General features: G+C 43.1%; 1 protein-coding gene across 6 annotated transcripts in view; it reads left to right on the forward strand.

Annotated features, from left to right (window-relative positions):
- The window catches only part of BCAR3 (BCAR3 adaptor protein, NSP family member), a 221,552-nt gene that overhangs the window by 107,947 nt on the left and 97,815 nt on the right, over nt 1-15,790 (forward strand). The window lies entirely within an intron of this gene.

Here is a 15,790-nt window from a genome sequence, read left to right on the forward strand (position 1 = left end):
AAGCCTGGTTCTGCCTTCTGGGAGTCTGGGTAGAACAGGTCATGTCCTTGCTCTCACTTCCACCTGATCATAGCAGCTTATTCTTCTCCTGCCAACTCTGCTGGGTGACGCCTGACCTGAAGGCCACTGGTCATTTTGCTGGGATGTTGATGTAGCCGTGGATATCAAAGAAAGCAGCTAGTGACCTTGGGGTTGATTCCAGCAAACAGACTGGGTGGCTTTGTGACCTTGTGTAAGTTACTTCATCTTTCTGACCTCCACATCCTCAAAGGGTGGCTTGGGGGTCAAATACAACCCCACGTGAAGGCACCTAGCTCAGGACCTGGCATGGAGCAGGGGCTTAGATGTTGGTTTCCGCCCTTCCTTCCTCCTGGAAGCCCAAAGGCCAGAACTTGGAGGCTACTAATCCTCGTATGTAACCTGAGATCACGTTCAATGCCTGTGGGTTTCCGTGGGAGAAGGTTTCCCATGTGTTGACAGTCTGGCCAGAATCCCTCTATGTGGGTCTGCTCTAAGCGGCCCTGCAGCAGGGCATCTTGGCCACCACTCAAGCTTACAGGTCTGACAACCCCATGGCACATGGAAAATCAGCACACCATGGTACTGAGACATAGAGTCTGTCCTTAGTGAACTGGCCCAAGCCCTTGCCTGCTTGTCCCTGTACTCAATGTCTGTGTCTTCACTGTTTCTTTGAGTATTTATTGAGTTTATTTAGTGTCAGGTATTGTGCTGGGTTCTTCACAGGTGGCTCAGTGATGAAGGATCCGACTGCCAATGAAGGAGACGTGGGTTTGATCCCTGGGTCAAGAAGATCCCCTGGAGCAGGAAACAGCAACCCACTCCAGTATTCTTGCCTGGAGAATCCCATGGACTGAAGCCTGCCAGGCTTCTCTGTCCATGGGGCCGCAGAGAGTTGGACACGACTGAGTAACTGAGCACGCACGTTGTGCTGGGTACCAGGTCCCAGTGGAGCATGAAGTATAGATGTGGACCTTGTCCTTGGGGAGTGCCCAGTTTAGGGCACTAAACTGAATGAGGAGGTACAAGGAAGGTCATATCAGAGAGCCCTGAGTTCCTTGAATTGGGGGGAGAGAAGGGTTCTCTGCAGGAGGGAACATTTGAAGATTGAATATAAAAAAACAATGTAAACTTCTTCATTAATATTTTATATTATGATGTATTAAGATAATATTTTTGAAATATAAACTTAAAACATTATTAAAATTGAGTTCACCTCTTTCTTTTCAATGGACTACTAAGAAAGTTTACATTACATGTTTTTCACATTGCATTTCTGTTAGTTCCAGTCTAGACCTCACTAAGGAGTTTAGAGTTTCTCTGCAGGTCAAAGGGAAGCCTCTAAAGGGTTTTAAGCAAGGGAATAGCATGATCTGGCTCTGTTAATAGAAGACTCAGTGGAGAAGTGATTGAAGGCGGAATAGGAATTGGAGGGAGGGCAGGAGGCGGTTGCAGAAGTTCAGAAGGCAGAGGGGATCTGTTCTGGGAGGGTAGTAGGGGAGATGAAAATGGGAGGATTCAAGATCTATTTTGTAAGTAGAATCTACCAGAATTACTGAGGGTTCGATAGAGAGGGATGAGGCAGTGGGGCAGTCAAGCATGGCTCAGGGAGCTGGGTGGGGGAGCGGGCCATTTACGGAGACAGGGAAGAGTGGAGAGGAACAGGGCTTTATTTGGTGATCAGGCTGCTTTTTCCTGGGAGGAGGAGGTGATGGATGGTTCGATTGCAAAGAATCGAGACTTCTGTTTTACGTGTGCTGAGTCTGAGATGTTTGCGTGTCTACTGGAGGTGTTAACCAACCAGTTGGTGTTGTGAGCCTGGAGCTATAGAGCGAGGTCTGGGCTAAAAGTTATAAAGTTAGGAGACTGCATACAAATGATGTTAAAGCCAGAAATGGATGCCATTGGCCAGGGAGAGAGCTGTATAGAGCATAAAGAGAAGGCCCCCTAGAGCCCAGCCAGGAGGAACCCGAGCACAGACCATTCTGGGGAGTCAGCATAGGAGGCTGAGTGTTCAGTGGGGAGCAGAGAAATGAGGCAGGAACCACACATGGTTGGTGTTCAAAGGAAGGTGGGGATGAGAGACAAAATTCAACAGGAAAAGATCTAATCTTTTAAGTATGTAGTAAAACAAAGCACATTTTTTCATTACTTGATTCTTTTTATAAAACGTTTTTGATTTGATTAAACCAGACGTGCCCCCGGGGCCACCCTCCCTGTGGGCCTGTGTCAGCAGTGTGGTGATTATGCCTGCGGTTGGTTCCTTCCCTGGCGGTTCTGTGCATCCCTCAACAGCTCCGTGGACAGAGGTTACATAGACCACAGTGGTTGGTGTTCAGATTTTTGCCTGAGGGGTGAGGGCTGTTTTTCTAAGATGCCTGCCCTTTTCCAAAAGGGGCCTGGGGTGCATGTTCCTATATATGTTTGGCTGAGTGAAGTCTTTCCTTTTATTTTCTCAAAACTGTAGCACTTTGGGGCTTCCCTGACAGCTCAGTTGGTAAAGAATCTGTCTGCAATGCAGGAGACCCTGGTTCAATTCCTGGGTTGGGAAGATCCACTGGAGAAGGGATAGACTACCCACTCCAGTATTCTTGGGCTTCCCTTAGGGCTCAAATGGTAAAGAATCCACTTGCAATGCGGGAGACCTGGGTTCGATCCCTGGATTAGGAAGATCCCCCGGAGAAGGGAAAGGCTACCCACTCCAGTATTCTGGCCTAGAGAATTCCATGGACTGTAGAGTCCATGGGGTCACAAGGAGTCGGACAGAATAAAAGTGGTACTTTTATTCTGTCTCTGAGTTAGTTGAGAAGAAACCTTTACAAACACACTCCTTTAGCAGTGAGTGGAGAAGGCAATGGCACCCCACTCTGGTACACTTGCCTGGAAAGTCCCATGGACGGAGAAGCCTGGGGGGCTGCATTCCATGGGGTTGCGAAGAGTCGGACACAACTCAGAGACTTCCCTTTCACTTTTCACTTTCATGCACTGGAGAAGGAAATGGCAACCCACTCCAGTGTTCTTGCCTGGAGAATCCCAGGGACTGTGGAGCCTAGTGGGCTGCTGTCAATGGGGTGGCACAGAGTCGGACAAGACTGAAGCGACTTAGCAGCAGCAGCAGCAGCAGCAGCAGGGGAATGGTTGGGGGCAGGGTGGATGGGGCCAGTAGGAGTGGAGGAAGGGCAGATAGACACCAGCCAAACAAAGCATCTGCTTTTATCAAAAGTGCTGTGTTTGGGCTTAGCCAGCCTGAAGCCTGATGATTCACTGATGCCAGAACCTCTCTGCCTGCCAAGAGACATACTGGCCTTGATACGGTTTTTCTCGTTGTTACTCTATTCAGTTTGACTGACTGCTGCCAAGTTAAGATTTCAACAGTGGCTTTTAACTTAATGCTGTCCTGGAATTCTGCTGAACACAAGTTAACCCATGAGCACATCAGGTCTTTGTCAACCAGGACCACTTGGTATTAACCTTGGATTCCTGTAGAGATTCACCATAGTGTGATATGTAGGATATTTAAATGGTGCTGTTTTAACATGATTAGAGAATCTGCCTGAGGAGGCGGTTTAATTGCCATTCTTTCAGTGTATGTCATGAACACATTCATCAGGCATGGCTGTATTTTCAGATGAGATGGAAACTGACTCATAGGAGCAGGAATTGGCTGCTGAAGTGAAAGAAGCAGGAGTTTGAGAAGCAGCTGGGCCTTAGGATCTCTGGTCACCAGGACGGGAATTGTGTCTTCATGTACAGTCTACCCTGGGCTGTAGGAAGAAAGATTCCCCAAGTTGAGGGAAATGACAAAGAAAGTCTCACCGTCTGAGGCTCTGAAAGGGAAATGCAATTCAGGACAACTGACAGCAACATGCTGACCAGAGTTTGGAGGAGGAACAGGTATGTTGTGACCATCCAGGGAGCGCTCGTGTTTAAGGATGTGTAGGAAGGACTGTCTCCAGCCTGGACTGACCCGTGTACAGGATCCCCCAGACTGTAGCATGATGAGCCAGGGCTGATCTGATAAATTCATTCACTAGGACCCTGAGTATTTGTGTGCTGGAGACTCAAAGACAGGCCAGGGCTTTTGTCCAGTTGAGGAGCTCGTGGCCCTGGGAGCAGGGGATGCATGTTTTGAACCATCTGAGCTCACCTGCACCTGTTCTCTCTTTGCTGCTGACCTGCCTTCCCATCCACACTTTTGCCCTCCATGTCACTCCACTAGCTCAGTAAACAATTCTACTTTTCTTGACCTCTGACTAACATCTTTCCAGGTATCATGTTACTTTTTCTCCTTGACCAGATGATTGCAGGTTGTGCTTTCTAGGTAACCTTCCCTCAGAGCCTGCCTTCACTGTGCCACCACTTGCTCTGGGCTGTTCTGTCCTTGGACCCAGACTTAGGAAAGGTCGGGCCATGCAACCGAGGCCCGTATCAGAGGGTGGCTCTGGGCTGTGAAAAGAACTCGAGTGCAGAGTGAACAGAGGATTGTAAGGAATGCTATGGGTAACAAAAAGGGCTTTCAGAAATTATGTTTGGAATAATAAAACCAAAGAGAGGGGGATGTGAGAGAAACCAAACTGCTGAGCTTCTGTTCAGCTTGCATTTTTTCCTTTTTTTTTGGTCGAGGAAATGACTTCTCTGATTGGAAAGGGTAGGATAGAGGTGAAGGAGGATAGTAGATGAGGCCGTGACAAGAGGCTCTAATGCCATCAAATAAGCTGAAGCCCCAAGGTTCCAGAAGAAAGGCTGAGACCACCAGACCAGTGCACAGCATTGGAAGCATTGGAGAAATGCTGGCATCACCAAGAGTGACAGGAGAGATGAAGATAGATAAGGATTTTAGTTTTCAAAACGGAACTAGGGAGATACAATTAATCTACAAAATGGTAAGATTGACATCCATCTCAGGAAATATTCTAAAAAGGATTATTAGAACAATGATTTTTGAATACTTGGGGAAGGAAGCAACAACCAGTAGTAATTAGCAGGGCTTTGCCAAAAAGCAGGTCGGACTAGTTTCACTTTCCTTCCTGGGGTTACTTTGTTGGTAGATTAGAGGACCGTTGAGAAGGTGTATATTCAGATGTCAGTCATCAGTGATATCCTTAGGATGAAAGTGATTGCAAGCCAGATGATGGTACAGGAAACACACTCTAGGCTGTGTCTGTAGCCCGTTTCTAGCCAACTTTAAAATATCTTTTAGACAATGATGCTGACATAAACATCATGTTGGTGGATGTTATGAATATTGGGGGAATAACTAATATGTCAGAGATAGAAGTAAGATCCAAAAAAGATCTTGGCATTTTGAAACAACAGACCAAACCTAACTAGAAGGACTCTGTGTGTGTGTGTGTGTGTGTGCACATGCACACACACAGAGTCACTCAGTCGTGTCCAACTCTTTGCGACCCTTTAGACTCTAGCCCGCCAGGCTCCTCAGTCCATGGGATTCTCCAGGCAAGAATACTGAAGTGGGTGGCCATTCTCTTCACCAGGAGATCTTCTCAACTCAGGGATCAAACCCGAGTTTCCCACGTCTCCCGCATTGCAGGCAAATTCTTTGCCTGGTGAGCCATCGGGGAAGCCCAACTGGAAGGACTCAGGAGGGACAGAGACTTGGACTAAGTCCAAAACACAAAATAAATGTATAGCGTTTGGCTTAATAGCCACATGTGAAAAAGTATTCCAGGATTTAGGTAAGTGCAACCCTAGAATGAGTCAGCAGTATTCTAGGGTTGTCAAAGAAGCTAATGTGATTTTAGGAGCATTAATTGAAGTTTAATAATTGGACCAAGGGAAGTGGTTACACTTGGCTGCCCAGCTCCCATCTGGTGAATTGTTATCTCTAAACAACAGAAATAGAAGATGAATTCCTCCACTACAGAGCAGTTAGCTTCTGTCTAGATCACTCTTCTACTTTAAAGCAGAGACGTTTAATCATCAAGGCATACCCCTAAGGTTCTTTGTATTAGTGAAAAGGAACTCCTCATGTCATGGGTTAACCCTGGGAGGAGAATATAAAATAAGCACCAGCCTTAATCCTGTCAACTACTAGTGAGCCAGCTTTAACAAATGAAATCAAGAAGTATGTCTTGAGATGTGGGAGAGTAAATCTCATATTTATTTTGCAAAGGGATGAAACAAAATGTACTGTCTGAAATGCACATCTAGGACTGTTATAGTTCTCTGTTTTTAAAGCTACATCCTGTTTTAAAGCACAATCGTATGCATATTTTATAATTAATTTCATAATTAGCTTTTATGGGTGATTTTTCTTTTTCTTTTCTTTTTGGCTTCTTCTTTTTTTTAAAGATTAAAGTAGAATTGACTTACAATGTTAACAGATTACATCCTTCTTTTAATTAGCAAAGACAGTGCATATACTATGCCCCTGTGTGGCATGAGAAAGTAACTTAAAAAATTTTTTTTAATTTTTTATTTTTAATTGGAAGATAATTGCTTTACAATGTTGTGTTGGTTTCTGCCATACAACAACATGAATCAGCCATAAGTATACATATGTCCCCTCCCTCTTGAACCTCCCTCCTACCCCTCTAGGTTGTCACAGGGCACCAGTTTGACCTCCCTATGTCATACAGCAAATTTCCACTAGCTATCTGTTTTACATGGGGCTTCCCAGGTGGCTCAGTGGTAAAGAATCTGCCTGCTAATACAGGAGATGAGGGTTCGATCCCTGCGTTGGGAAAATCCCCTGGACAAGGGAATGGCAACCCACTCCAGTATTCTTGCCTGGGAAATCCCATGGATAGAGGAGCCTTGGTGGGCTACAGTCCATGGAGTCACAAAGAGTTGGACACGGCTGAGTATGTACTAATGGTAGTTTCATTCCTAGTTTTTTAAGAAATCTCCATGCTATTCTATGCTAAGTCACTTCAGTCATGCCCGACTCTGTGTGACCCCATAGACGGCAGCCCACCAGGCTCCCCCGTCCCTGGGATTCTCCAGGCAAGAACACTGGAGTGGGTTGCCATTTCCTTCTCCAATGTGTGAAAGTGAAAAGTGAAAGTGAAGTCGCTCAGTCATATCCGAGTCTTAGCGACCCCATGGATTGCAGCCTAACAGGCTCCTCCGTCCATGGGATTTTCCAAGCAAGAGTACTGGAGTGGGGTGCCATTGACTGTTCTCCATAGTGACTGTATCAGTTAACATTCCCACAACCGTGCAATAAGGTTCCTTTTCTCCACATCCTGTCTAGCATTTATTGTTTGCAGGGTTTTTGCTGATGGCCATTCTGACCAGTGTGAGATGGTACTTCATTGTAGTTTTGCCTTACATTTCCCTAATAATGAGCGATGTTGATCATATATTCCTGTGTTTATTGGCCGTCTGTATGTCTTCTTTGGAGAAATGTCTACTTAGGCCTTCTGCCCATTTTTTGATTGGGTTGTTTGTTTTTCTGATATTGAGCTGCATGGGCTGCTTGTATATTTTGGAGATTAATCATTTGTCTGTTGCTTCATTTGTAATTATTTTCTCCCATTCCAAGGGTCGCTTTTTTTCATCTGGTGTATAGTTTCCTTTGCTGTGCTTTTAAATTTAATTAGGATAAAGTAACTCGTTATTGCAACTTTAATGTGATTCCCAGTATCAGTGGAGAAACTGTCCATCTAACTACACACTAGCTCATGTTTTTCCAAGTGATGTCATTTCTCCACTCACCAGGCCAGTCCTGTTTTAAGCATCTAGTTCTTCACTTTCCCATAAACAGTTGGAAATGACCTTGTGGTCCACTCAGTCCTCTTGGTTATCTCCCTGGTTAACCTCCTCTCTGGCATTTCAAACGTGTCCAGAGGGATTCATTTGCAGCTGAAGCAGCCAGCTTCTCAAGACCACTTTGAAAATACCTAGTCTCAGAGGGGCTGGGGAGCTAGGCGCTGGCCCGACAGCAGTGACCTTCCACTGCTAAGGGAGTTCTGTCTTCGGCCATCACCGCTCGGTCACAGGCCTGTGGCTATATTATCTCCTTCATGAGGCGGCCCTTCAGTCCAAGAACAACATTTCTCTCATGTTCCCTCTCTCTCTCCAATGTTATTCTTCCCTTGATGAACCCATGGAGTGTGGTGGGAAGGGTTAGAGTCTAGATCTGCTGCATAGTGCAGAGAACACACACACACACACACACTCATACTCATTCATTCAAACCAGCATGGATTGAGCAGCTGTACTCTGGGGCTACAGAGGTGAATAAAATAAAATATGGTCCCTATTCTTAGTGAGATCATAGTCCAGTAAGGGAAATAAACAGGCATATACATATTGTATTGAATTATTATTTGTTATAGTAAAGTTTTATATTATAACAAATAATTATAATTCAATATAATGCATGTACTCCTTTATATGTTTTATAATGCATAGAAAATAAGTGCCAATGAGATGTTATTAATTCTGTGAGTTGGTGGTGGGGAGGGAGGAAGGGGAAAGAGTGGTCAGAGAAGATGGAAATGAATAGAAAGACGATGGGGACTCTGTAGACTTCTTGGTTCAGGGAATTCCAAATAGTTTGGATTTGTTGGAGCGTAAGGAGCATGGTGAGGAGATGAAGCTGGTGAGATGGACAAGGCCTTCGAATCGTGGATAACGTCTAATAAAATATAAGATGAGAATGCTGTACTCTCACACATGTTAATCTTACCTGAAAGAACATGGGTTTAGTCAGAAATATTGGCCAATGGAAGCAAAATCTTAATAGATTCAAAGCCTCTTGCTATCCCTTCCTACCCCGCCACAGCTCCCCAAGGTGTTGAGATGTTGATAAAACTGCATGCTGGCGGACAGAGTGACTGAGGGCTCTAAGTTCCAAGGCCATGTCCACATGCACGTAGGCTGAGGTTGCCAACAAAGGGCAAACTTCCTCCCAATTATTGGGTTCACCTTTCCTGCTTGTCGATGTGCCCTTGCACATGGGTTGGTTAAGGACGGTACACCAGTAGAGTCCCCCAGGCTGCAGTGTTCGTCTTCTTTGGCACCACTGCTACGTGTGAAGAGGCCCATTGGTCACACTTGCCTTAAGTCTCTGTATTGCATTTCAGTTAAATGTTCTAGGAATGAGGTCATTTGTGGTAAATGGATACTTGCAAGCTAGAACTCCATTCAGACGTATAAACCTCCTAGTCCCTCACCTCAGTAAGTTTTGAGTTGATGATTTTTGCAGTGCCTTCATATCTGAGAACCGCACTGTACTTGGCAGCTTTGTATAGATTCTTTGTGTGTTCTACAGTCATCATTTGTGAATCATGACAGTTTTCTTCTTCCTTTTCCACTTCTTATACTTTTTATTTCTTTTGCTTATTTAATGCACTGACTAGGACCTCCAGGACAGTGCATTGAAACAGTAATAGGGGGCATCCTTATCTTGTTTCTGATTGATTGATTGGTTTTAGTAATGATTGTAATACTTCACCATTAAGAATGAGGTTTTTACCAGATATATTTGTTCTTTTTTATTTCTAGTTTGTGATGAGTTAGCTTTTTCCTCACTGAGATCATGAAAAATTGGTGGTATTTGTTTAAATCCTCTTCCTCTTCCCATTAATTAGAAGCCCCAAATGATTTTTCTTTTAATCTGTTAATGTGGTGAATAGATTTTCTCAAGTTAAACGGACTCTGTATTCCAGGAGTCAACCCAGTTTGATTATATTTTTATACATTCTTGGATTCTTAAATTAGGTTTGTCAATATTTTAGGATTTTTTTTGTATCTCTTCATGTGTAAGATTAACCTATACTTTTTCTTTCTTTTATTAACCTGGTGTCCTTTAGTATCAAAATTATAATATCCTCTTTTTCAAATTTCTTGAGTTTATATAATTTTCATAGTAATAAATTCCAAAGTTTGGCAGAACTTCCTGGTTAGAAAAACCATCTAGATCTGTAGCTGTTGAACAACTGACTCAATTTTTTAATTGTTATAGATAGGACTCTTCAGGTTTTCTGTTTGAGTCTATTTTAGTATTATTTTTCCAGGAATTTGTTTTTTTCCTAAGCTTTCAAATTTATTGGTATAAAGATGTTCATAGTGTTCTCTTACTGTGCTCTCTTGTATCTGTGATTATGTGCTGCGTGTGCTCAGTTGCTCAGTCATGTCCACGTGGCTCTTTGTGACCCCAAGGCCTGTAGCCCCCCAGGTTCCTCCTCTGATTTTTCCCGTAAGAATACTGGAGTGAGTTGCCATTTCTTCCTCCAGGGGATCTTCCTGACCCGGGATCTCTGATTATACCCCCACTTTATTTCTCTACTGTTTCGTGCCTTCTCTCATTCTCCCCCCCTAGATTATGTCTGTCAGAGGTTTATTTTATTAGACTCCTGAAGAACCAGGCTTCATCTGTTGCTGCCTTACTGTATCATTTTTTTTTAATTTCTGCATTTTAAAAATCTTTAGTCTATTTTTTAAATATTTGTTCTGTTCTCTTAAGCTAGAAACAGTTAATTTCAGTCTTCTCTAAAAGTAAGCATTTAAGGCTCTAGTCTCCTAGACTCCTCCAAATAACCACTTTGATTGTATCCTACATGTGCTATATCCTATATTGTGCAAATCTGTCTTGAGTTTAATCTGGTTAACAGTTGCCATGTTTGGTGATACATTTGAGTTTATAGCTACCTCTTATTCTTCGTGTCTGTACTGTTCATACATTTTTCTAAACTATGGTCATTTTTTTAACTGCCTTATTTTGAATTGTCTTTAAAAAAAAAAAACCCTCTATTCCTATTCATTTAATGGTTAGTTTAAAAATACCTTTCAATGACTTTATACAACATAATAGAGTAAAACAATACCTTTCCTTCTTCTCAAGCAATGCAGGATTTAGAACATGCGCTTCGGGCACCTTCCACTTGGCTCCTATGTCAGTGTTGCCCTGTGTTTTAGTTTGTCTTTTAAAATTGTAGTTAGTTACACATACCATCGGAGAAAGCGATGGCTCCCCACTCCAGTACTCTTGCCTGGAAAACCCCATGGACGGAGGAGCCTGGTGGGCTGCAGTCCATGGGGTCGCTAAGAGTCAGACATGACTGATCGACTTCACTTTCACTTTTCACTTTCACACATTGGAGAAGGAAATGGCAACCCACTCCAGTGTTCTTGCCTGGAGAATCCCAGGGACGGGGGAGCCTGGTGGGCTGCCGTCTATGGGGTCTCACAGAGTCGGATACGACTGAAGCGACTTAGCAGCAGCAGCAGCACACATACCATAAAATTTACCTTCTTAACCATTTTTAAGTGCATGGTTCAGTAACGGTAAGTACATTCACATTGTTGTACAACCAGTCTCCAGAACTCTCTTCAGCTTGCAAAGCGGAAAATCTGCACACATTAAACAACAACTCCCCGTTCCCTGCCCACCGCACACCCTCCCCTGCCCCTGGCCACCACAATTCTACTTTCTGACTCTATAATTTTGACTACTCTGAGTACCTCATATAAGTGACATCCTCATGGGTATTTGTCTTTTGTGACTGGCTTATTTCACCTACCATATTGTCCTTAAGGTTCTTCTGTATGCTAGCATATGTCAGAATTTTCTTCCTTTTTGAGGCCAGATGATATTCCATGGTATAGATCACGTTGTGTATATAGCACATTTTGTTTATCCATTCATCTGTGAGTAATACTGCTATAAATGTGCACAAATATCTCTTCAAAATCCTTGCTTTCAATTTTGGGGGTATATATTCAGAACATAAATTGCTGGATTGTATGGGAATTCTACTTTTACTTTTTGAAGAGCCAACATACTGTTTTCCACGGCAGCTGTACCATTTTACATTCCCACCAACAGTGCACAGGATTCGTTTCTCCACATTCTTACCAACGCTTGATTGTCTGTTTTTTAACTCCACGGATTGGACATTGTCTTGTTTTCACCATCAGTGCCGTTTTAGAGTTGCCTGTCTATTTACCAGTTTCTCTGTGCATCGTTCAGTCTTAGACCCTAAGTTTTCCTTCTGGCGTACTTTTCCTGCTTCCTGAAGGGTATTCTCTACTTTTATTTGTCTCTGATTGTCTTTATTCACCCTTGTTCTCAGTAGTTTTCTGGGCAAGAAATTTTGTGCTCCTCACTTTCCCTTTTGGCTGCTGAAAATCTCCTGTCAGTCTAATTGTCATTGCTGTCAAGGCAACCTTTCTTTGCTCTTCTGTTGCTTTTAAGATCTTCTCTTTGTTTTTGGTAGTCTGTAACTTCCTTAAAATGTGTTTATTTTTGTTTTATACTGCTTAGGACTCATGGGATGCCTGAATCTGATAATTAGTATTTTTCATTAACTTTGACGATTTCCCATCATTATTTGACTGTTGCTTTTTGCCTTTTTCTATTCTCTCTTTCTAGAGTTCTGGTTAAATATAAGTAAACCTTTTCATTCTACCTTCTGCATCTCTTTTATATTTTCCCTGACTCTTTCTCTGCTGTGTTTTGTATAATTTATTTATTTATTTTAATTCATAAATATTTTCTCTAGTAATGTCTGGCTTATTTATAAGATTATTTTTATATTTATATCTAGATGTTGTGATCAACTTTTTAAAATTTCTAGATGTTAGATTATTTTTGTATCTGCTTGTTTATTCTTAAGTCACATTTTTTATTCCATCTTTTAAAAAAAATTATCATGCATCATTATTTTATAGCTTACCTCTGAAATTCTAATATCTGAATTCTTTAGGGATCTCAATCGGTTGTCATTTCTGCTCATTTTGGAGATTGTCATTGGGGCTTATTTTCTGGTGTATGTAATTATTTCTAAAAGGGAGTTTATATTTAACCAAACTTGTGGATATCCTGTGTAGCTTCTGTTGATGAAGTTTTCCTCCAGAAAGCACTTCTACGTTGTTCCCTGACACTAACCCAGACACTTTAATATTTTGCTCAGTTTTGGATTCTCTATCAAAGCAGGTCATATAAATTTGCATCCCAAAGGATGACTTGTGCTTTACACATTCTTAGGGGAGACTATTACTACTGCTATTTTTTCCATCAGAATCTGTGGTGGAGATAGCAGGTCTCCTGGGTTTCCTTTGCTAGAGCATGTTTTTGTCTTGTATTTAGCACATTTCTTCTGTGGTGGGCGGTGTAGTCCTGGTCTGACTGTTCTAGTATTATGCAGAGAACTAACTTCAGAGTGAGTTGCTCAGTCTTGCGGACCCGGGGCTTAGCCTCCCTGCTTCCCTCCTTATCTTTTTGTTGTTGTTCACATTTTGTGTTCTTAATTTGTTCTCTTTTTGTGTCTGTTTTATATATATGTCTGTGTTTCCTGAGACTTTCCCTTTCTTGTGACTTCAACAATATATTTGAAAATACATTTGTAATTTGATTATCATTTAGATTTGAGACTACCTGGTCTGCCAGGTTAAGCAAATGAAGGTCCCAGGGTGGAACTTTCTATTTTTCTGAGTCTTTATTTGTATATATGGTGGTTAATTGTGCATTATATGTTCACTTGTCCTTGCCCTTGTTTATTTATTAATTGGTTACTATGTGACAAATACTTTGGTACGTGATTAGTATACATTACTGAGCAAGACAGAAGTAGCCTCTGACTTGACAGAGCTTACAGTCCTGCAGAAAAGACATAAACGAGCAGTGGCAGCTGAGGCGGGGTGATGGAGGAGACCAAAGCGTTATGTAAAATTGGGCTCTCTTATCTAGCTTCTGCACAGCTCCTTTGTTTTATTGTTCCTTGGTTTTCATGAGTTAACTACTTTTGCTGGTACGAAGGGATTACTTAAATATTATATTTTATTATACTCTAAGAGAAGGATTTCTGTGTTCATAGTTTGAAGGATGTGAAAGACCCCAGAAAATAAGTATCTGTTGAGAAGGAAGAAGAGCTTATTTGGGATATTCAGTAGCTAAATGGCAGCAGTCATGTGTGCACTACTAACCATGGAAAATGGGTGGTGAAGGGATAAAGGGTTACTAATTCAGATCCTGGTAGTCAGCACGGTATAGTGCTTGAGGCAGGCATACGTGTGTGCTCAGTCATGTCTGACTCTTTGCAGCCCCATGGACTGTAGCCCCCCAGTCACCTCTGTGCATGCCAAGAATACTGGTGTGGGTTGCCTTTTCCTCCTCCAGGGGATCTTCCTGACCCAAGCGTAGAACCCACGTCTTTTTCGTCTCCCGCATTGGCAGGCAGAATCTTTACCACTGCGCCACCTGCACGGTGTTTGCTAATTCATTCTTAGCAAATGTATTGAGTCCCTACCAAGTGCTAGGCACCATCTGCCTGGTTCCCTTAGAAAGAGTTCAGTGAGTATCCTTACCTCTGTCTTTCCTTTCACCCGCTACATCCTGCCATTTACCAAGGTCTATCTATTCCGCCTTCTAAAAGTCTCCCTCACACTGTCACTCTGACCCAGGCCTACTCATCTCTTACCCAGACCCCATAGTATCCTCCCTTTAGTCTTCCTGGCTCCATTTGGACCCGACTAATCTGTTTTCCATACTGCTGCATGGAGATTTTTCTAAAACACAAATCTCTGGTTATTCTCCAGCATGAGAGCCTTCAACAAATCCCACTGCTTTCAAGATAAAGTGTAAATGTGTTTACTTGGCATCCAAGCCCCTGATAGTCTGGCTCTGCCTCCTCTTCATCCTGATCTCCCAACCCCTCACCAGACCTATTACCTCCCCCAACCCCCTGCTTTCCTTAGGAGTTCTTTTACTCCTTAATTCAGCAAGTGGTTTCTGGGCAACTGCTATGTGCAGAGCCCAGGGGACACCAAGGGGAACAAAGCAGAGAAAGCTCCACTCTTGCAGGATTATATTCAAGGGAATAGACAGACCATGAGCAAATAAACATATCATAAATTATCACATAATATGGGAAAAATGAAGCCAGATAAGGGGACAGAGTGTGGTGGTGGTGTTCATTTAGGTAGGCTGGTTAAGGAGGTGATGTTTGAGAGAGATCTGGGTAACGTGGGCCTGAGTGAGCCTTCAAGTATACACGTGCTAAGTTGCTTCAGTTGTATTTGACTCTGTGACCCTATGGAATGTAGCCCAGCAGGCTGCTCTGTCCATGGGATTCTCCAGGCAAGAATACTGGAGTAGGTTGCCCTGTCCTTCTCCAGGGTATCTTCCCCACCCAGGGATCGAACCCTCATCTCTTAGGTCTCTTGCATTGGTATGTGGATTCTTTACCACTAGCGCCACCTGGGAAGCCCCTTCAAGTATATATAGAGAAACTATTCCAGGCAAAGGAGCAGTGAATGCCAAGCCACAGCTGACTTGATGCGTTTGCACAACAGAAAGAAAAGTCAGTAGGGCTTTGGAATAGGCAACAAGCGTGTCAGTGTTCTTTTGCTGAGTAACAAGTTACCACAGACTTGGTGACCTAACATTCATTTGTTACCCCACAGATTCTGTAGGGCAGAAGTCCCATGTGGCTCAGCTGGGTTCTCAGCTCAGGGTCTCACTCAAGATGTCAGTGACTGCATTCTCATCTGAGGTTCTGGGGTGGGGAGTCTGCTTCCACACTCATTCAGGTTGCTGGCAGAATCCAGTTCCTTGTGGTTGTAGGACTGTGGGCTCTGGACATCTGCTAGGGGCAGCTCTCATCTCCTATGGGTTCTGTCTTGTCACAGACCCTCTCATAACATCACTCTGGCAACAGACTCCCTCATGTCAAATCCCCCAAGTCAGCTGACTTGTGACATTATTAACATTTGCAAAATCCCTTCACAGCAGTACCTGGATTAGTGTTTGATTAACTTCAAGGGACAGGAATCTCAAAAAAGGGGCATCTTTGAAATTCTG

This window comes from Bos mutus, chromosome 3, assembly GCF_027580195.1.
Source record: "Bos mutus isolate GX-2022 chromosome 3, NWIPB_WYAK_1.1, whole genome shotgun sequence".
Classification (NCBI taxonomy): domain Eukaryota; kingdom Metazoa; phylum Chordata; class Mammalia; order Artiodactyla; family Bovidae; genus Bos; species Bos mutus.